Consider the following 23,798-nt stretch of genomic DNA (forward strand, 5'->3'; position numbering starts at 1 on the left):
TGAGCAAAGATAGTAGACACGGGTGAAGCCAAAGAATTAAGAGAAGGAAGGATGCAAGGTTACTCTACCAAACAAAAATAATATAGACCCATCATCAGGTAATGGTGAGTCTGATCAGGTACGGGAGTGGATGGTCAGGTGGCATGCTGCCCTGTGTGGGAGGCAGATAGAAGGTGGAAGAGATAGAAAGTAGCCGATGACAAGTGCTCACACAGATTCCCCCCAATGCACATGTGGTCTTTCAGAGCCTGGTGAATATTTCAAGACATCAACTGCTGTAGCTAGCTTCTCAGCAGGCTGTTTCGCTCCACTGCTTTCTAGCCTCTTTTGAATTCTGATGTCTTTTATGCCAACACTCTCCTCACTCTCTTCTTACCATTCCTTGTCTAATCGTTTTGGCTGAGCAAAAACATTTGAAATCAATTCTCTATATGCTGTATGATTCTCCCAGAACCCCCTAAAAATATTAGTCATCATTCCTGAGTTTAAGCATCTTTCTTATTAAGTGGGGAGGAGAATGAGGACCATAGTCTATGATTCAAACTCAACCAACAAGCTTTCATTCATGCATGTACCTATTGGTTAATGTAACAAACATGTTAATCATTCATGCGTTTTCTCGGCCTTCTTTCTGAGTATGCAGTTGGAAATAATAGGAAGTCTTTGTTGCAAAAGCTATTTTAGTTCCCAAGAGACCAACAGAAAGATGCATACAGAGAATTTCTAATAAGAGAAAAGAGTAAGGAAGCAAGACAAGGAAGAGGGACAGGAAATAGAGCTACTTAAGATATGAGTCAAGTGAAGGAGAAAAACTTTCAAAAGTCTGGAAAGACATTCTCTAGAAAATTCAAATGTCCTTAATCAAAACTCCAAAATATCTTCAGCATATGCTGAGATTTGTAGTCACATTAGTGATGGGACTTTCAACTCCTGATTTATATCCCTAAATGATATCCTATGATTCTGGATCAGACCCTCAAAGCATCAGACTCCCCATGCCTTAGTAATGTAAGCCTAGGTGGTTTGTTTGCTTAAAAGCTTCCTGGGACATTCATTGAGGTTCATGAACCACTGTAATGGTGATCTACTTGTAAACAGATCACGTTCTGTCTCTGAATTCATTTTCGCTGTCCTTGGGAACCTGTAAGTATGCTTTCAGTGCTATAACCTCATTTAATTATATGCTGGTCTAAAACCATTTTCCCATAGATTTCTAACCTTTGTCCTGATGTCCTATTGAAGACAGAATTCAACCCCACTTGGTCCTTTAGGTAGTTGGGAATAGTGCTTAAACTAATGAATTCCCTCCGTCCTTCTACAATATCAGACCTTGGTCCATCACACTCATTCTTAGACACACGAGCTCTATGTACGCCACTCATTCCTCAGTATCCAAAAGTAGCACAATAAAATTTCCCTTTACAACAATGGAGACAGCATCTTCTCATCTTTAGACATCCATTTCCCACAATCTCTCATATGCATCTTCCATGAAAATTCAGAGTACTATTTTACATCTTTTCTTTTTTTGATTAATTTATTTAAAAATTTATGAATATATTTGATCAAATCCTTTCCCCATTCCCAAATTGTCTAAGATTTGTTCTTACCCACCCAACTCCTCTTTATCCTCTCTCTCTTTCTCTCTCTCTCTCTCTCTCTCTCTCTCTCTCTCTCTCTCTCTTTCTCTCTCTTTCTCTCAAGCAAAACAAAATGATAGTGATTAATACAAAGATCGACAACAACTGTATCTTTCTAATGAATTCTATGATTTGCTGTAATTCTTTTCTGATAGTATCTTTGCAAATGGTATTATGTGTAAAGTTACTTATTTTGTTCTGTCTCCTTTGCCTTTGGGGCCAAAAGTTCTGCACAGATAAGATGATGTAATATAGGTGATTTGTCTTACAAAACGCATTCTCTTGAGTTGGCCAATCTTCTTCCTATTTTTCTGCACAAGACACATCAATATTTTCTATGCAGTCATAAAAAATTTTACTCAGAAAATTTTTGATTGACCCAATTAACTTGAACAGTAAATCAATGCAGTTCTACTTTTATAATAAAATGGAAATTTTAGATAAATGAAACAGTAACTGAGCATTTAATTAAAAAGAACTTTCAGTGTGTTTCAGGGCTAGTTCACATTAGCTACATTCCAAAATTTCTTGGAATGAATCTGATCCGTCATTTCCAGATACTTTTGTGGCTATACATGTTGCAATTATTGAACTAAACATGGTCTTTTTCTTAATGCTTACTGTATACCATGGCAAGTTGAGCCTTTTTCTAATATTTGTAAGTCTTTGTGCAAAAGTAAAAATGAGATTCATGTTGTGTGTGTGTGTGTGTGTGTGTGTGTGTGTGTGTGTGTGTGTGTGTGTGTGTGCTATAGATCTAGACAAAAATATTCCGTCTTCTAACTTACAAAAATCAATCATCAGAGGGGCATAGAAGCCAAGTTTTAATTTAGAATTATCAGATTCATTGGTACCAGGATATCCTGTAGTGTTGCTAACTGAATTCTGACTTTCACTCATGTCAACCAGTCTCCTATACTTAGTAAGCCAACCCAAGTATCCAAACACAAACACACTCTCCACAAATACTTGTAATTTGCTTATTCTCGGGACTAATGAATATATGGACCCAGGTCATGTCTCTCCTCCAAAAGGATGAACTATAAAAGGAGGACAGAATACAAGTTGGGAGCTGACTAGAAAAGATTAGGTCAAGGACTTAGGGGAGTCCCTCTACCTTAAGTATAGACTACTAGCTGTAAAGCTGATAGATTTGGAAAGGGATGTGGCAAGGGTTCCATGGGCTTTTTAATCTAAGATGAAAAAGTTGAGACCAAAACCTGCTAGTATTCTGCTTTCTTATTCTGAATCTAAGCACAATGTATCAGTAAGGTAAAAGTAGGATGCTACAATTTTATAAGCATTTTAATAACTAGGACAAAAGTAAAATAGTTTCTGGTTAGTGTCAATTTGCCTAGATATTATTTAGGAATACATGTTAATATGTTTTTAAAGTATTTCATTTATTTCCCATTGAAACATACCCCAAAACTATTAAGAATTCTACAGGATAATTTCTTCTTGTCAGCATAAATTGTGATAATCTCAAAACTTCTTTCTACAGAAACCTACAAGGCAAAGTCTTATCTATCTCTAAATGACTAAACACCTGAAATAAGATATTTTACTCCCCTGATAACTATGAAGAGAATATTTTAGAAATCTGTAAAGTCTCTTCCAATCTAGTATCCTCCCTGACATGCTATGGACTCCCTACACTCCTACAGGCCTGGGAGACATGCCCTAGAGCAGTTGTCAAATTTAATGAAAGACGCATGTAAAAAGAGTATAGGAGAATCAGAAAAGTAGAAAACAGTGTCTGTGTGTGTGTGTGTGTGTGTGTGTGTGTGTGTGTGTGTGTATTTGAGGCTTGGACCAAATAAAGATTAGACAGCATCCATTCAAGTGAAAGAAGTTAGAATGATGGAAGGTGTGCAGCCTGATTTACAACTAAACCCTGAACCCTTTTGAAGAACAATAAAACATATTTTACAAAAAAAAAAAAAAAAAGAATTCAAGCTCTTTAAAGTGAGGCTGCCCAGATGTTCATAACAAACCTAAGTAACCTACCACATCATTCCAGATGAAAATTCCAGTCAAGACCAGAAGAGGTTAAGAAATACATAACAGAAAATTTTAGAATACCTTCTTGGATCTAGTTCCTATAAATTCATATCCAGGTTAGGCAGCAAGGGTGTTCTCCATAATTCACTGTATAAACATTTATGGAGCATGTTAAGCTGGTCACCTTGCTAGGTGCTGGACAATAATCAGAAAATCCAGGCATCGTGAAGAAAAACAGACCAATTGATACAGAATTACTCTCCTGGAGAAGTCTGCAGTCACACAGTGCTGAAGTCTGCTCACACTATTGCAATGCAAATTTTTATGAGTTCTAGTGCAAAAACAAAATAGGGGCTATGACTATTTTTAAAGGGGGTTTTCCCCTCTATAGTTACTAACAATGACAGTGACATTCAGAATTGATTTAGAATTTTTAAAATGTTCATACATTGGGTAGTAAAGGAAGGAAAAACTATCCCAAGCAGAAAGAAAATCTAAAAGTGTAATGTTATATTCAACAAAGCTACCCTTCAAAATATAAGGAGAAATAATTCCCCCATATTAAGTTAAACCAAGGTGTTTATTGCTGTCTTCCTATAAGTGATGCTTAAACAGAACTGCTTGCGTTCAGATGAACTATTAAGTAAAAACAAGAACATATAATCTCACCAGTAAAAGAACAAATATGATCAATACAAAATAATATAACACATTAATCTTAGCACATATATCGCTCCTTTTATTGTAGTACAGAAGTGAAACGGGAAGAGTACAAAAATAATCACAAAAAATACTTTAATTGATACACAAGATAATATAATTTGTGTTATTAATAACAAAGTGTATGGATAAGAGTATATAGGGTTTCATAGTAATTAAAGTTAAATTGTTATGAGCATAAAATAGATTGTTGTAATTATGAGATCATTTATATAAACTCCATAGTAGTTATTAAGAGTACATTCCTAGAAAGGATAAAAATAGAATGATATTAAAAAACAGTGTACTATGTAAGTTGACAAAATACAAAGGAAGACAGGCAATAAGAGACGAAGAAAGACAATAGAGTTGCAGGACAAAACAGTTAAAAAGTGTTGGTCTTTTACTGTCAATAACTACTGTAAATAGATAAAACTCAATCCACATATGCTTGCTCACATGAACACAAATGGAAATAAGACCCAAGTATATGCTATCTACAGATACTTAGATGTATTCTTATGGAGACACAGGGCTGAAACTGTGCAAGGATTCAAAGAGATATTCCATGTAAACATACCTTAAAACAAGAAATATAGAAGATACCATGTAATGATGAAAGTGTCCGGTAAAAGCAAAATGTAACAGTAGTAAATACATAAGTGCCAAGCATCACAACACTTAAATGTATGAAATGGAGGTTATACAACTAGAGGGAGATACAAAGTAGGTGTCTATATACCCTACCTAGAATTATGGAATGAAGACTCAGAGAAAAGACTTTGAGCAGTACCATACTTCAAATACAGGACTTTCCAAACTCCAGTAGTGAAGGACATGTCCTCCTGTAGTGCATAAGTGACAAGCCGGGTGTGGTGGCGCATGCCTTTAGTCCCAGCACTTGGGAGGCAGAGGCAGGTGGATTTCTGAGTTCGAGGCCAGCCTGGTCTACAGAGTGAGTTCCAGGACAGCCAAGGCTACACAGAGAAACCCTGTCTCGAAAAACCAAAAGAAAAAAAAAAGAATAAAAAAAGAATAGGTCATATGTTTGATCACAAAGTTAGTCTTAGCATATTTCAGAATGTTTAACTCAACAGCAAAATATAAATAACTTGGTAGAAAGTAGCTAAGGGAATTGACCAGACATTTCTCTAAGGAAGGGATATCAACAGCTAACAAGTATAAGAAAAACATACAATATCACTCTCCAGCAGGAAAATGCAAATGATCCTCATATTTCAAACAAACAGAAAACAACATTAAAAAGGATGTGGAAAAATTGAAAGTCCTATACTGTTGGTAGGTATGTAAAATATTTCAGCAATAATGGACTGTAGTATGAAGTTTTAAATTTTTTTTTAAATAGAACTATGATATAGTCAAGTACTGTTACTTGTGAATATTTAAAAAGTTGAAAGCAGATCCATTAAGAAATATTTATTCTGCTATGTTTGTTGTAATATTATTCTTAAAACTTAGGAGGAAGAAACAGCAAAACTACCCACTAATAAATTAATAATAAAGAAATGTAGCAAATATTCTTTTATCACAGAAAAAGGAAGAAATTCCATAATGATAGAAACTGGTTACTCTTTGAAAATACTGTGATAAGTTAAATAAACTAACTACAGAATGACAAACATTGTATAATTCTACTTATGTGTAGTAACTAAAGTCTAATTTATAGAATATAAAACTTATAATATGTATTCTCAAGGATGATGAAAATATGGACTAGGAGTAGCTTTCAACAAGTAGAGTTTCAGTCATACAAGAGGGAGTTTTACTAGAGAGGTGTCATGCAAGATATTTGTAACTGATGATGATGGTAACTCTAGAAACAATTTATATTACCTACACTTTTACAAACAAATGTCATGAGGTTAAGGCTATATTTCATATGGTCTCACAAAGAGCAAATGTTGAAAACAGGGATATAAATTCAGTTAGTCTCCAGAACCATCATGTTAGATCATATTCTATTCTTTCTTAGGAAGACTTTTTAAAAATAAGCATAAAATTATGAAAATACATTTTAAAGAGGTGTCATTCACCAAGAATTATTCCTTTCTTAGATTGAAGAGCATGCAGAATTGTGGACAGATGTATTTATAGATGATAGAGATCAATAGATGATGGATGGGTAGATAGATGATAGATAGATAGATAGATAGATAGATAGATAGATAGATAGATCAATAGATAATTCTTTAAACACAAAGACATCCCATCTTTAGAGATAAATGATTTTATTACACTCAAATTTAAACCTGATTTTATTTCTCCAGAGACTATACCAACTTCTGCACATATCAGAGCCAGCCCCTTTTGAAAAATTAATTTTCTCTAAATACAACATGGATAGGAGAGACGCAACAACTTGTGTCCAATCCAGATACAAGAAGAAATAAATAACAAAACCAAAACTAATGCTTAACCTCCCAAACACCTGTCTATTCCTGTTCACAAATATACTCACATATATTCCTACGTGCACACACAAGCAGCACTAGCCCTATAGAATCCCAGTGGAATACAAAGCCTTTGCCCCAGAATGCTGGGCCTGTTGTGAAGCAGTTATGTGCTCCTTTCTCTCTCAGCTTGTGTGGTTGAGATGTCTTAACCATAGACAGTATTTTTATAAATCTAGGAAGTGCAAGAAAGAAAGGTCACCTGCAACTTTTCCCTTGGGGCTAAACAAGCCCAGGTGCATAGACACCAAGTGGATTGTGTTGGCATTTAATTTCTAAACTGGGGAAGCTAAATTTAGAATGTCCTATTGACAAGCCACCATCCAGTAGGACAAAGGGAGGGGGAGAGTTCTTCAAGTCTGGTGTGTTCTATCCTGCATAAAGTGGGGCAGCAGCACCTCTTCTGTAGCAGGTTATTCTCTTCCTGGATCTCCACAGACAATGTAGGTAATGCTAAGATTGGAGGTGTGATTCCATTAGATTTCAGTTTTCTCTCTGTCAATCGTACAGCCTTGGACCATCAGTTAACCTTACCTCACTGGACAGTTTAAGATTAAATGACTCAGTATGTTGTAAAGAGCAGAGAAAGCACATTGGTGGGCTCATAGAAATGACTACATAAAGGGGAGCTGTGATCTACTTTGGCCAGTTCAACTTATTCCATGGTCTTGCAGCGATATTTAGGAGCATAGTGTCTGGGCAACAACTATTACAGAGATAAGGACAAAACTCTGTCCTTAAGCATCTTGTACCTAGTTTAAACATGAAGCTACATGGGGATTTTACTTTAAGCAGAGCAGTCACTGGGAGCAGCAGTTCGTCATCACACTGCCAAAGCCACAGTCAGAACCAGAATAATTGAGCCGGCTGTGTGGTTGGTTTCTGCACCTCCTATCACTCATGTGCCAATGGAAAGCATAGCAGGCAGCAGCCTCAGCCAGAGAGAACATAAATAGCCCTTTCCCCTTCAAAACATAACAAGTTAATCTAAGAAGTTATCATCATTTCATAGTCTTGCTTGAATGATTGAGTCTGGATTTGTTTTCACTGAAAACCTTTAATATCATGCCAGATAACATCATTTATTTCTCAGCTTCAGGAGAAATCTTTGAGCACTTGATTACACTTGGCTGTTTTCTGCCATGGCCAAGAAGAATAATCTGTAACCTTTTGCATTACACATTACAGGGAATAACACGATCTTATCCTAGGCATGAGCTCGTAATCTCCTCATTTAAGAATCCATGCCTAGACCTTAGGTCTCAGAGGCACTCAAGTAATAAAATGCCATTGTCCATGGCTAAGTGTCAGGGACCGCTGACCTAACAGCTCAGTGAGCTAAAGAGGTTAACAGAACTTTGAAGTTGAACTTGGCTCCTATACACAGCTACAGACAGCATCAGTCCTAGGTGGTGCTCTTGGACTCACACAGACAAGTACTCGAATTCTGAAGACTGCTTCCATTTGAAACGCAGAGTGCTTTTAGGAAATAATAATATATAATTAAAATCTATTTGATGAACAGAGGTAATTTTTATATTCAAGGAAGTTGCTGAAGCAGCAGTTTTTCATTCATTAGCATATTTACCAGGTTAATGTACTGTACTTAATAAAGTAAGCAGTGTTTTATAATTTCCTAGGCAAATTGTGAAAGTAGAAAGAAAATGAATAAAATTTTGTTCCATTTTAAGTATCTGAGTCAACAAATTAATCTCTCTTTCTCCTAAGAGAGCTATTTTCCTCCAAAGTGAGCATTCATATATTTAGTGGTTTTGATGAACTTGAAAAAAAAAAGTATTTGTTAATGTGGAAAAATGATGCAATGAGGAATGTGTTCATCAGCTTTCCATTGTTGTGAAAATACCAGAAATAATGAGCTTGTAGAAAGAGAAGGCTTATTTTAGCTCATTGCTGCAAACCATGGTCCTTGCCCTGTTGCTTTGGGCCTAGGATGGCATGGTCTATCATGGTAAGGGGATGAAGCCACAGTGCTAGCTTCCATTACATAGGAAACAGAGAGAGGAGAGAAAGGAACAAAATCCTAATGTCTTCTGTAAGGTCATGTCCCTAATAACATGATATCTTTCCATTAGTCCTTCCTTCCTAAAGATTTAACCACTTACTATAATACATAGGCTGAAGACCAAGCCCTCAATTTACTGACTTCTAGGACATTTAAAACCCAAATCTTAGAGGCGAGCAATGTAATAAACATGGACAAAAGTACATGAAATACAGTGACCTTTAAAAATGGTACAAAACAAAGAGATACGCGATTATCCATTTTTTTTCAAGAATAGAAAGAAAAATGTAAAAGGAAAAATGATTTTAGCAGTTCCTGGAAGAAAAGATGAGGTGGTAATAACAATACTTGGGAACCACTTCTGGGAACATGATAAAGAAAAAAATGACTGAGAGATGGGTCCAATTGCTTCAGAGATTCTGTAATCTCTGCATCGAAGGATTTCATTTCAGAAGGCAGAAACAGTATAGGAACAAAGACCAGTAATAAACAATCATCTAAAGTGGTAAGAAAAAAAAAAAGAAACAGCAATTGGTTGCAAGTCAGAAGTACTGAAGCAAGTATCCATGATTTGCTTAAAGCTATCGGGTACTTTTTTGCCCTCCTTCAATGCTCACCTTAATATTTTATTTTCCCTCTAAGGTTCCCAGCCTAGGAAATAACCAAGACCATCTGCAGTAAGTCACTCTGTGCCTTGGGATGCAATCATTTTCTCCTTCCCAGCTGTGGGCCCCAGGCAAGTTTCAGGAAGTCATTAGTAAAGGCACTTGTTCCTTTATTTGAGATTTTGCAAAACTGTTGGTCTCTTACTTTGAGCTTTTATTAATATATACATGGCACACCTCATTCATAGAAAAGCAAGGCTCCCTTTTATAAGAGAACATTGTCATTTGCTTTCTGTCCTTTCCCCCCAGGCTTAAAGTAGTATAAAGGCATTGTGTATACTGTTTTGAAGAGAGTCAGAGAGACTTGGGTGTAGCTTCTGACTTTGGGCAAGTGCTCTGGCTTTGTTGATTTAGCTTTTCTTTCTCCAACACGAAAACGGTGCATCTTACTAGATTCGTGTCCTAAGAAACAAAAGAAATTGCATATAAACATTTTCCTACAATAGAATTACTCCTAGATTTTCATAGTCTGCAATCGCTGGGAAGTGAGCGTTCAACATGTGCCAGCTAACAAATTAAAGATAACCTCAGAGAAGATTAAAGTGTGTTTATGTTGTATTAAAGAAAGAAAGCAAAACACTTACTCTTGGATTCATTATAATTTCTTTTTTCTTTCACATTGATTTTTTTATTCATTCTTTCTTTGAAAACTCTGACTTTGTGTAGTTATTCGTTTTTTGTACACCCTGACTTTGGGGAGTGATTTCTAAGTGTGAGCCCTGTGCTTTACATCTGTGTGTACTTTGTAGTTATCAGTCTGTCTGTAGCTTGTCTGTTGTGTCTATCAGATCTGTCCCTGTAACTTATCTGATCAGTCTGGGTTGGAGTCTTTATCTGTCCCTGTGTCTGCTTGATGTCTGTCTCTCACAAAGGGTTTCACTGTGTATTTGGTGAATGGCACAGAAAACGTTGCCTATAGAGGGAATGATAGATGTATTACAGAAATATTAATAGAGTTTGACAAGGAAGGAGGTTATTTATGGAATTTAACTGACCTAGAAGTGCTCAGTACTTCAAGCAGACATTATCAAGCTATTGCCAAGTTGCTTCCAACAGTTATGCAAATGTTTGTTATAAGGTATCTTAAGGTCTGTTGTGTGTTTTCAGCAAATTATTACCACAGTACAAATGTATAAACACACATACATTAGGTTGAGTTGGTGACATGGAGAAACACATAACTTAAAGGTTTAGCTATGAATTCACTTAGGTTGTAGAAGCTGATTACGTTGGAAATCCAAGAGCAGGAAGGTCAGTTACATTGTCCTCTTGAAGGCAGATTAAATTTAAACAAGCTGAGTTCACAGTAGGATTACAGGCTAAATACAAAGTCTTAAATGATCTCAAGGAGAATTATTAACATTGCTGTGAGGTCTGCCGAAAGGTCAGTCTTTGGGGGAATCAAAAGATATTTTCATAAAAATTTATCACTACACAAAGTTAGAATTCTCAATGAAGGAATGAATAAGAAATTCAGTGTAAATAAAAACATAGTTTACAACAACAACAAAAATAATGCCAAAAGCATTCTTTTTTAATTTAATTTTTTTTACATATTCACTTATGTGCTGTACATCCCCTCACTGCCCCCTCCAAGTCACCCCCTCCCACAATCCTTCCCCCATCACTCCCTCCCCTTCTCCTCTGAGTGGGTGTACACACCCCCAGGTATTCCCCTCCTCTGGTGCTTCAGTTCTCTGTGATGCTAGGTGCTTCCTCTCCCACTGAGCTAGAAGAGCATATCCCAAATACAGGCAACAGCTTTTGAGATAATCCCTGCCCCATTTCTTCTGGACCCACATGAAGACCAAGCTAAACATCGACTCCATATGTGTTGGTAGGCTTAGCTCCAGCCCCCTTATATTCTTTGCTTGGTGGTTCAGTATCTGAGAGTCCAAAGAGTCAGGTGAGTTGACTCTGTTGGTCTTCCTGTGGGGTTCCTATCCCCTTTGAGGCCCACAATCCTTTCTCCTAGTCTTCCGTAAGAGTCCCATGACAACATGCTCCTGTCTGCAAGCATAACAGAGTACCATTAATAATGTTAGGCATTGGAAAAGCATTCTTCTTCATGTGGCACACCTTAAGGTCCAACAGTGTAAATGATTGAGTGTTTCTTCGTTCTCTTGACTTGTGTTATGTATAAGACAAATAAGAACTGTTGGGTGATGGGAACTTAGCCTTGAGATTGAAAAGCTGAAGTTTGAAAGATGCAACAGAAAGTTGCATTTCTGCTTGCTCATTGTATACGTTAGGTGTACCAACTTTCATATTCCATTGCATCTGACTCTCTTTGTATTTCGGCTACCAAGCCCCTTGTTGCTCCCTTTCTTTCTTCATTTTTAATTCCTCCACCACTCCCAATCTACTGGACTAAACTACAAACTTCAAAGAAAAGAGGCAGGCTGGAGATCAATCTGCAGAAGAGGCAAGAATCTTCTGTGAGCCCCTGTGTTTGGTTCCAAAGACCTCACTATTGGATGATTGATGTTAGATTTTAAACATTAATATCCTACACTGGAATTCAACATTCGATTTGATGTGACTGATTTACTCAGAGAGTTACAAAGTCTCATGTGTACTCTGTCAGATGAGAATGACTTAAAGCAGGGTTGTCTTCATTCACACATTTCTCGTGACCTATGTGTTGGCTACCCTTGTTTCTAGACCAATGTAACCTTGATATTCTAAGTGTGTCATCTAGTAGAGATATTTTCATTTGTGGAGCCTTCAAAAGGTGACTATAAAAGGTTGCAGCAAGTGCATTGAACAGTTATATACAGTGATGGAGAAGTAAATAGATGAAAGTGGGAAGACAAGATTTCTAATCTGCCCCGGCCACTAATTAGTTTGGAAATCTCAATCACACTGCTACAAGGCTCAAAGACTCTTTCCTCACACTTATACAATAAGGGAGGAGCTGACCTCCTTGATCTCGGAGGTCTCTTGAAGCAGCAAAACTCTGTAGTCAGCAGAACCTTTTACAACTCAGCAGGCAGACACTATAGAAACCCCATCTCATTTCTCCACTTCTAAATTTATCACTTCAGTCATCAACAAGACATTGCCCAATATAAGAGAGCTGAGTGAGGCATATTTGATAGCAAGGCAGTTGTCTTAGCCAAGTTAGGAATGTCAAACTTTACTGGGGTTGTTGATTCTCTGTTAAAGAAAACTAAAGAGAATGTAGCCAATCCTAGATGGCCCAGTTCCTCAGTAGCTTACATAACCCTCAGCATGGAAAGGGTGGGAAGACATCTCTTTCAGTCCATTTCTATACAGCACAGCAGGGTTCAGGCTTTCATGGCCTTCTGCCTTCCAGGTAAATAAAAGAAGCAAATAGTCCCCACCTTCCTTCCTTCCCCCTCCCTGCCTCTTTTAAGGTGATTATTCTCTTACCGTCTTTGGAGTCTAACTTAAGACACAGTCCTTTCAGTTATAAAAATGTTCTGTCCAATTCCATCTTCCCAAGTGTGCAGAAGAATTACAAGGGGTTCACAAGAGTGGAGAGACCTCAGAAATCTGTGTGGCTGCACACTTGGATTCTCATTCTTCTGGGCACAATAGATGGGGTTTGTCTGACATACAACTAAAAGGGATGGATCTGGGAGTAACGATGAGCATTCTGCCTGCCTGTGAGAAAGTGAGTGTGTTTCTAACTTTTAAAGGTAAAGATAGAAGTCTAATTAGAATGGGGAGGAGATGAAAAGGGAGCAAAGACTGCCTCTGACTACAGTGCCTGCCTTTGGATTCCTTTTCTAACTGGGCTGACTTGTCTAGTGTCATTTGAAGAGATTATGGTGCACCATGATATGTTGGGGCTGGCTGATGTCTACGGGAGCCCTGACCTTTTCTGGAAAGAAGGGGAAGTGGGGTATTTGGAGAGGGATGTGAGGTAAAAGGGAGGAACTGGGAGGAAAGCAGGCGAGGGAAGCTGCCATGGGGTTGTAGTGTGAATAAATAACTTAGTCAATAGAAAAAAAAATCAGCTCAAGAAAACAAACAAACAAAAACAAAAAGAACAGGGAAGAGAAGAGAGGCTTCTACTCTGGTCCTTTAGATTCAGGTTTTATTAAAAACAGAAGACCTTATTGTGACACATTAAAGTGGCAGTAAGTGAATGAAAAAACAGAAACAGAAAGAACAAGGCTGCTCCTAGGTATGGTGGAGGAGAAGGTTTACTGTAGATAAAAAGAAAAGCACAGCCAAAGGCAAGGACGTCTGGGAGAATCTAGAGTAAACATGTCCAGGATGAGCTGGGCCATGTGAGGAGAGAGGAGACAAAAGAGATGAGAGCCAGACTGAGAGGCCAAGAGGATAAAGGCTAGACAAAAAGCCTGGATTATATAGGGAAAGGTGGGGGCCAGGGGAAGATGCATCCGAGTCCTTGGACTGGAGAGTTCAGGGTAGGCGGTCCAGTTGTGTATGCCAGCCATATACTATAACGAGTAGGACTGTGGGATGCTGGGAAAACCTGGTGGCCAGATCTGTTTTGATAAGTTAAATAGGCACGTGAGCCATTTAGCATCTCAGCTATTTGTCCCAATATTTGAGACTTAAGAGTGAGGTCATTGTAAATTAAGAGAGAAATTGGGTTCATTTGCAAATACAGCAGCAAGCAGAGATTCTTAGCCAAGAATGGCTTGCAGAAGGTTAAGAGACAGGTAGATGGGTGGAAATTTATCAAGAGAAGACAGTAATGCCTAAACTGAAGTAACATGATGCCTTTTGCCAGCAGGCCAGTGTATAACTAATGACATGACTGGTTCATAGTATAGTTAAGGGAAAAGTTTTTAATTTTATGATTTGAGATATGAAAGGAGCCAGAGGCTCCCAGAAGAGTCCAGAGCAGAGAGAGAAAGATGACTGAACATGGTGAGCAGGTGAAAGAAGCAAAAGCTGAGTGGAGAGGGGAGAGCAGGGTGGGGAGGGTGGATAGAGAGAGAGAGAAGGTAGGAGAGTGGAGAGAGGGAAAGGAGAGAGACAGAGAAAAGGAGACAAAGAGAATGCATGGGTAAGATAGCAGTGGTATAAGAAGAATGACTAGCTGTGGGGAGGGAAGCCCTTGAGCTGGAGGGAGTTAGGGGTAGGAGAGGGGGTCAGAAGGCCTAGGGTGTTAGCATGGACTTTGAACTGTATTGCCAGAGCTTGTAATACGGAGGGAACTTGAAAGCCAGGATTTGTCCCTCTGCCTTTTGGAATTTGGGGAAATAAAGGTTCCTCGGGACCTGACAGCCAGGAGTGATAGGACATAAAGGCAAGAATGGCAAAGGAACTGAAAATTTGATCAGAAATGGAAGGGTCTGCGACATTTACTAAAGTGACTTCTCAAGACTTTTTACTAAATCTGGGCTGTACACAGAAGCCTTGGAGGGAACACTAAAGGCAGAGGAGCTTGACTAAAGTTACATCAAGGAAATGGTCTCTGGGGCTTTATCTATAAAGTGTTTAGAAATTTCATTTAGACAATAAGTAAATAAATGAACAAATAGATAGATGGATGGATACCACTCTTGAACTGTTGACATAGCTCAGTCAATAAGGTACCCGCCTTTCAAGCATCAGGTCCAGGTCTCAGTCTTCAGAGCTCACTTTAAAGGGGAGTGGGTGGGTAGGGGAGAGGGGGTGGGTGGCTATGGGGGACTTTTGGTATAGCATTGCAAATGTAAATGAGCGAAATACCTAATAAAAAATGAAAAAAAAAAAAAAAGCATGTGCTTATAATTCTAGCACTGGGTAGGTGGAAACAGACTGAGACAGAGGGATTCTTGTGGCTCTCTTGCCAGTTGTCCTGGCCTATTAGGTGATCTACAGAACCCAGAGAGACTCTGTCTCATAATCAAGATGGACAGCTCCCAAGAAATGACACCCAGTGTGCGCACGCGCGCACATGCACGCACATGTACACACACACACACACACACACACACGAACATGAACATATACAGAGAGAGTCAATCTGTCATATCTGCTTAATGGCCAATGACATGTTTGTCTTAGACACTGTGCTGGGCTGAACTACTTTTGGTTTCTCTGTATGTCTTTTCTTTGATGCCTTGAACTTTTTTTTCTGATCCTTGGTTTATGAGTTTAGTTCTCATCTTAAAGTCTGGACAGCATTCTCAACATGGCTGAGGCTTGGTGTGACAGGAAACAAATCTCAGCCTGTGACATGTACCACACCGCCCCATCCCACCAAAAAGCGTCTCTGAGAAGCAAGCATTTTGTGACAGTCTACATAAATTATGTATTACTCTGTCTTTATTTTCATACCAAGAAGAGATTCCTCATCAACTGAGAAGGGAGCTTGTGTGCTATTTAGTTTTCTTTTCTTAATGTAGTACTCCCACAAAGCTTCAAAAGAGCTGTGTTGAAGGGATGCATTTTAAAATCTGAAACACTTGTGTGCCTTTCCACTCTCTCCCAGTTGTTGCCCTAGGGAGGCCCAGGGCCCTGATTCTCCTGGCTGCATCTAGTCAGCTAAGCCCTCAACACAAGGCTTTCCTCTGGGAAAATATTCAGTAAATACCACATAGTGACAGAGCAGAAGCCTGCAGGTCAGAAAGGATGTGGTGTAGTGATCAAGGCCTGGAAGCTAGAGGCATCAACTCAGCTGCACAGAGAAAAGCAACAGAAACCTAGTTGCCAGTCTGAAGGACAGCTCAGTCAATAAGGAAATAAAAATAGCATATATTCTCCCCAAGAGGTGGAAAGATTACACAATTTATAAAGACATGGGCTGTTTGTTTTCTTTCCTCCTAAAAAAAAAATCATTAACATGAATATCCTAGAGTTTATTCAAGCATGTGTCCTTCTTAAAGCCTTGTGCTATGGGCTCTGAAGAGCATATTCAGATATTGCTTGCTTGCCCGAATAAACATGGTATATTTTCTAGACCATCAAATTTTACTTAACGAATGAAATTGAGTGGAACCCATGTGTCTAAGATGCAGTACACATCACTATATCTATTATCCCAGTAGACTATGATTGTAAACTCTGCACAGGACATAACAAACATAACAAAGAAAAGAAAGCAGATCTGTATTGGTTGGAGAAATGAGCAGACTCTGTGGGAACTTTGGGATGGGGTGGACAGGCTGGTTTACTTGTATTTTGTGTTTTGTTGTGCTGTGTATGTGAGACTTGGAGCTGGGAAGGACAGTGGTCTCAGAAAACCAATGGAATGCAGACCAGAAAATGCTGCATTGAAGGCAGAAGAGTGAAGAGTAAAAGGCAGTGAGTGCAGCAAGAACAGAATGTCTACATAGTAACGACTGCACCACAGCCAAAACTCACAGAATAAACTGGCTACTGGCTCACTTATGCCTACATGGAGCTGTATGAAACCTAGGTACCTACAGTCATGGCTGCTGAGAGACAGCCATGTATCGTAGTGAAGGTGGAGTGACAAAAGGCTACGTAGCAATCTGAGCTTGGCGTAGCCTCTGACCAGTGGAACATCCCACCAGTGTCAGTATGCTACATCTGGGAATCCAGTACTGCTCACACTCCCTGAAGTAGCAAGTCTCTGCCCATTCAGTTGAGCTGAGGTTAAAGAGTTTAGTAGAAGCACAAATGCAAAGAAAATAAGAAGAAAAGGAACATCAACATCCCTCTGACATTTTATGTAAAAAGTAAAATCGAAACAGATTATAGAATCAAATGTAAAAAGGAAAAACTATAAACCAGTGTAAACAAACTGTCTTCATGATATATATCAGGCATAGTGTTCTTAGAGTTAATTCTGAAAGTATTATCCACAAACCAATAAAGAAAGTTTCATCCAAATTTAAAAAAAAATCTGCCTTGTAAAGTATCAAGAAGAAGAAGAAGAAGAAGAAGAAGAAGAAGAAGAAGAAGAAGAAGAAGAAGAAGAAGAAGAAGAAGAAGAAGAAGAAGAAGAAGAAGAAAAGAAACAAGGTACAGAGAGGAACTGTGAACTAGAACCATCCTCTAAAATATATAAATCTACAGAAAGGATTCTATACTCAACAATAAAGTACAAATATAGAATCCAATCTGAAAACTAGAAATTTAAATGAATAAACATTTTGATGACAATGAGAAGCAATTTTTTTTGGAAAAGGCAAGTAAATACAAATGTGTTGTGCATCACTAGTAATTTAAAATGTAAATTAAGGAACACTAAGATATCAGTATGCACCCATCAAAATGGCTAAACTAAAAATAAATGAAACAATACCAAATATGGCATAAATGTGGTGAAACTTTGTCACTGCTATATCTGAGGGAATACAAAATGATGGAGCCACCCTGGGAAAGTGTTTGACACCTACTTTGAGAAATAAGTGTATGGTCAGCAATTGTATTCTTAAGTGTTTTTTCTAGAGTTTTACATTTGAGAGAACAAGTTAGATAATATGGAGAGATTCCTATATTGTTTCTAACAATTGAAAATGAATCTGTGTTTTAAATTATCTCAAAATTGTAAAACATTTATAAATTTAAAAAGGGACAGAGGAGACATTGTTTATATTAAACACGCTGAAATGAGAGCAGTGCGAACTTTGTAGTTTTTAGAAAATACAAAATATTAAGAAATTTCACATGTGCCACAAATCATTCAAACTGTTGTACATCCCTTCCCATAAGACTGTGCATAATTGTCTTCCCAGTGGACTGGAGTAAGAAGGCTTGGGAGGAAAAGAGAGAGAACTCAGTGAGACTCTTGTGTTGTACTTCCTTCTATCTAGAGGTTTAGACATTCTTTTGTAAAACAAAGAGTAATAAAAATGTTTCTTACCTTCCTATTGAGTTATTATAAAGATCAATTAACAAAGTAAATCTGTGACCAGGACAGGATTGTTTTTACTAAGGCAAAGAATACAACATTTATCATGGATTTAGATGAGCTAAAGAAAAAAAAACCCAAAAAACAAAACAAAAAAAACAAAAAAAAACAAAGCAACAATAACATCACACCCAAGCAAACAAGACAAATACATTTATGTTCATCTTTTGGAAGAATAAAATGTGGGCAATGCAAACTTTGGAAAAATGGGTGGAGGAATCTTACTAGAGCAATATCTTGCAAGTAAACACCTCTCTAGATTGCCATGGTCTTTATTATTTCTTACTACTTTCCCCATAATGGTATTTTGAATTCTGCAGAGTACTGTGAACGTTGTCCTGTGTAACAATCCCTTAAAAAATCAAATGGGGAAAAGATTTCAAACTATTGAATCACACCACATATTTGGCGATGCATTATTTAAAAAGACTTAGGGAACTAGAAACCACCAGACTACGTCAATACCTAGAAAGACCAGATACCAAATCAAGATGTGTAAAAGGCTGAGAGAGAACAGTAATCGTATATTACCTTTGAAGAGCAGGCAAGGGCTAATGTAGACTGGATAGAAAAGGACACCAGGGGGAAAAAAAAAGGCATGGCTAGGCATTCGCCATCCATTTGGAGGTCTTCCAAGTGACTCTTACTCACTCGTCTCTCAGGAAAGGGACAAACATGGTAGATCCATTTGTGAGATTGTCCAGACCCAGGGAAGCCAAGTTGGGCACTCGTGTAAATGTGGTTGGGCAAGCAGCTGCACATCAGAATGCTCGGATGAAAGCGCTCAGCAATCCAGAGGGCAGTTGGCATCAGAAATCTGCATCCATGAGATGGCTAGAAAAATGATCAAGGTTAAGCAAAGTCTCCTGTTACTGAAGCTACTTCCCATTTCTAGGCAGATAATGAGCCCGAGAAGGCAGTTTGGGCAGGGTTAGAACAGCATGGGGATATAATTATTTTCAGAATTCGAGTCCAAGTTGAGACGGGGGGCTGGGGGGGGGGGCAGAATTTAAACACATTTAAAGAGATCATAAATTACAAGCCATCAAGAGTGTGTAGGCTTGGATTCCCAAAGAGTGAACTAGAACAACTCGAGTCACTCTTGCCTGAGGGCAGCAGAGAAGCAGCACCCGGGGCAGCATCTAACCTTGTGTAGGTTGAAGATGAACCTATGGTAGAGGCAGAGGCTTCAGAAAGAAAGCAGTAAAAGGCCTTGACACAGATACTTATTTCCTGCAAATTTGGTATCTAGGATGACTCAAAAATAGTACTTCTTTACACTAAAAGATATAATATTAAGAGCAGCCAGAATAATAATGCTACCTCTGGCGCTATTCCTCCCATGTTCTTCTTTTGTGCTCTGATCACAGCCGAAATACGTTCTATATAAATATCAGAGACTACATATCTGAAAAGTCACGGGGAAAAGGTCAGGCTCTAAGTAACTTCAGAGTCGGGCTTTTAGGGGTAACAGAACAGAAGTCTGCTTTATCCTTTGCGAAATACCATGATAAGTTGTGTTCCAGCTTTTGCACCTCACTGTCGGCAGTGTTTGGCCTGGAGCCTAACAGGTACGCAGGCGTACTAGCAAGATAAAGATGGCGTCCAGTCTGCAACCATGTAAGCTTACCTTGTTACATTATTGTATGAGACATGATATGAACTACAGAATCTTTCCACTATATACTAAGAGATAAGTTATGAATATTACTTAATCTTTTAGCAAACAAAAATATTTTTAAAGTTTTTTCTTATTATTTACCTTTGGGGGGGGTTGAACACCGCAATTTCTTATGTTGGGCTCAAATATCCTCATGAATTAAATGCAGACCACTGACACTCTTAGGTCTATCCATATATAATAGGAGTGTATTCTATTTGGAAGCTGTCTACTATCGAGTTGATCTTCAGGAGAAGACCCCTTGAGACCCCTAAGATAAAATCACCACCTCTCAGTCGCAGCTTGTGTTTATGCCTTTTTTCTCTTCGCCAAGATGAGTCACATAAAATCTATGAGTTTGCTTTGATTATACTCCATTTCACTTGAAAACTTTTACTATTGTGTTTACAGTATACTCACCAACCAGTTTTTGGTTGTTCAGGGTCTGTCTACTTTTTACTTATATTGCTGTGCTGCAACATGATTTTTTTTTTCTCTCTTGTGAAGTCAGACAGGCCTAACTGGGGGAAGTAGTCTGCAGTGATATTGAGAAAGAGTAAAAAAGTCAGAAAATGGCCTTTTCAGGCTTTCCCAGCTGATAGAACGAAATTGGGCAATTTATAAACAGAAGAAATTTATTTCTTACAGCTCTAGAGTAGAAAAAGTCTCAGACCAAGTTGCCAGCAGATCCTGTGTGTGGTACAGGCTCAGTCTCCGCTTTATAGACCCATCTTCTTTTTACACCCTTCCAGGGTAGGAAGAGACAAGTGTCCTCTCTGCTCTCTTGGGCCTCTTTTATTAAGACACTAATGGCATTCCGGGGCAGGGAGGGGTGATTATCAGTTCCTCAAGGCCCCATCTCTTATTATTACAGCGTTAGATTAAGTTTTAAGATATGAATTCCAGAAAGAGAGACACACTCAAACCCCAGCAATAGGTAAGAAAAATCAGAGAAGAAAATTAACAGAAACTGTCAGATACTAGGCAAGAACTTATTTGAATGGGGTGGGGTGACAGGCTGGCAGCCACTGACAAGCCTTGAGGCTAAGTAGGAAGCAGAATTAGTGTGTTAGAATTGCCCATCTGCATAATGCCAAGATGACAGGGCTACTGCTGGGTGTCTTCAAAAGGAATAAAGTTTATTTTTCATATTCAAATTATATTGGTAGGTTGCTAACATTGAATTACTAAGACTGTCTTTTTTTTTTTTTTTTTAAACTGTCTTAACTAGATTTTCCTTGTAGAACTTCACGGAGAATCCAAATATTCTGCCAAAGTTACATTGTTCATTCTCTGAAATCAAACCAGCAGAGATATAATTAGCTGCCCCTAGTTTGGTTGAATTTGTAATTCCTGTTTATTGGACAACGTCTCGTCTTGGAGCTCTCTGAGGAAACATATTTACAGCGTATGAAATAAGACTGAACATACAATGAGCCCCCGCTGTGTGCCAAGAACTGTGCCAGATTCTTTAGACATAGTAATTTATTTAAAGCCTTCAGCAAACAAAGCTATAAGCTCTACTCTACAGAGGAATAAATGAAAGCTTTGATGGTTGAAGGTACATGCTCCTGGATATACAGATAGTAGAAATAAGAAACTCGATTCCAAAGCTCGCGTTCTGTCTGCCCTTCTCTGCTGCTCTCCCTCTGGATTAGAGCTGGGAATTACCTGCTCTTTGAAGTCTAGTCTAGGAGGCTAGGTGTTGCAATAACATGATAACAACTAATAATAAGAGCGCCCTCATAGCAATGCCTGACACTCAAGCAACATCTGCTTCATTTAAGTCATTTGCTCTCCAGAGTTCTATCGTTTTCCCTGAGACTCATATGCAAAAACAATAAAATAAAACTGAAGGGAAATCAAGTGTAATCTCAAACCAGGCTTAATAAATGCTGTTCCTGTATCGATGAAATGGTGTTAATAAAAGGAACTCACTTGGTTACCTCTGCTTTCCCAAAGACCCTGTGACACATGTTACAGGTGGCAGAGCTCCACCACAGAGTGCATTTCTGGCCGAATGTTGAAGGAGAGGACCACAGTGAGAAATTCCCCAGGCAAGTGACCTCATCTCTTCTTTCTTGTTTCTGACATTGGCAGAAGCCAGTAGTCTGGATGGGAGCTCTAATTGCTTTCCATAAGGTTCCAGCACCTGTTTCCAAGGTCCATTGGTCAGATGAACAGACTGAATGCCCAAAGTCGTGTTTGCTATTTGTAGCTCTGTCCTAGCTTCATGACCTTGGCATTGTGGTACCAATTGCCCTCACCCTGCACATCTCCCCATCCCACTGCAAAAACAAGAATACATAGTAATTTCTCACCATCAAAAAGTGTCCAGCTCTTATGTCCTTTACGTTCTGGAGTATGAGATGCCCCTGATGATCAGCCTGGAAGGAGATGGCCTCTTTTATGAATCTGCAGATGTTGATGGAGGTGAAGAAGATAAACATACTGGTATCTCCTGCCAGGATTACATACTGGATCTCCCTTGCATTGTAAATAAATGACTTTTCCAATTCAAGTCTGTGTTTCCTACAGTATATGTCCCCAATTATGTCCTGTTCACCTAAGCAGCCTGTGACTTTAATAAAAGCCTTTTCATGGTTTTATGTTACTGACTCAATAGCAAAAGGATCAATTTATATTAAAGGCCACATATTAAAAATTCTAGGGAAGACTCTGGGGTATCCATTGGAATTTAATTGAAATCAGTGTTATGTTGTTCACCAGTAAAAAAAATGAACAGGTATATTTGGGGGGTTCATAATGGCAGGACTGTGTTGTGAAATGAAACTCAGCAGGGATGGAGGGAAAACACTGATTTATTTTCTGGATGCTGTGACTGTGTGTGCACTCAACGAACACTTACAGTATCATTGACACTTCATATTAGCTCAGCTGTGAGCTCCTGTCTTTCGAAGTACCAGGGTGGGAATGCGGTCCTTTTATTGTCTACAATATGGGAAATATGTGAGAAACTTTCTGTAATTAATAAAGACAGAACCAAATCTGGAAATAGTTTGTGTTCCTTGAGTGTAATTTTGACAATTTTATAGAGCCTAGGAATTACTACTTTCTTACAGAGAAATGGTTCTAGTTGATAATGAGCTTATCAGTTAAGTGACAGAAGAGGTATTTTGTCTTCAACATGCCTTGAAGTAGAGTATGACAGGCATGTACTCAGAAATAGGGGTGGCAGGGAGCTTCAGAGCCACAGAAAGATTCCCTAAGGAGTTTGTGTTACCATAAGGAAGATAAATAACTGTAATAATCAAAATCTGGTGATGTTCAATATGTACTATGAAGGTGTTAGGCAGAAGTTTTTTAAGAATCTAAAGGAAAAAAAAATCTAACTGAATCCAGTTTGGAAAAGCTAGATGGAGAAATGGTAGAACATGCCAGCAGTTCTAGTCAAAGGCGAGGAGTGAAGAATGATGATGTTGTAGGGATGGGGACAATATGAGATGGGTGAACAGCAAGGTAAGTGGTGGTGATTTTACAGTGGGTGAAGAAGGCTTTTCAGAGTGAATATAAAGGACCAACACAAATAGAATTACCTGTCAGGATAAGCACCGTGAAACTAAGTGGGAGACCAGCAAAGAGGTGAGAGAGACACAGGTAAAAGTTAGGGGACAAGTCTGAGGTTGAACTGGTCTCGTAAGCCTGACTGTGGCACATCTTCTAGTTTCATAAATGCGGGGGTCTTATGTACATTGTAACTCTATTCTTAATTTTCTCTGAGAGATACAGATAATATTTCTATTTTCTATTCTATTTTCTCTTTTACTATCCGACAACATGTTAAATGTCCATAAAACTAAAAG

At 38.4% G+C, this 23,798-nt stretch overlaps 2 protein-coding genes across 7 annotated transcripts in view; both read left to right on the top strand.

Annotated features, from left to right (window-relative positions):
• Positions 1-17,948, top strand: part of Gm52229 (predicted gene, 52229) — a 105,939-nt gene extending 87,991 nt beyond the window's left edge. Inside the window, exon 1 of the mRNA XM_030249356.1 lies at positions 1-17,948. This exon is cut by the window's left edge and continues 87,991 nt beyond it. The gene's annotated coding sequence lies outside the window, so the exon portion shown is untranslated.
• The window catches only part of Lsamp (limbic system-associated membrane protein), a 2,197,426-nt gene that overhangs the window by 2,068,192 nt on the left and 105,436 nt on the right, over positions 1-23,798 (top strand). The gene's annotated exons all lie outside the window — the stretch shown is intronic.

This window comes from Mus musculus, chromosome 16 (genome assembly GCF_000001635.26).
Source record: "Mus musculus strain C57BL/6J chromosome 16, GRCm38.p6 C57BL/6J".
NCBI classification, from domain to species: domain Eukaryota; kingdom Metazoa; phylum Chordata; class Mammalia; order Rodentia; family Muridae; genus Mus; species Mus musculus.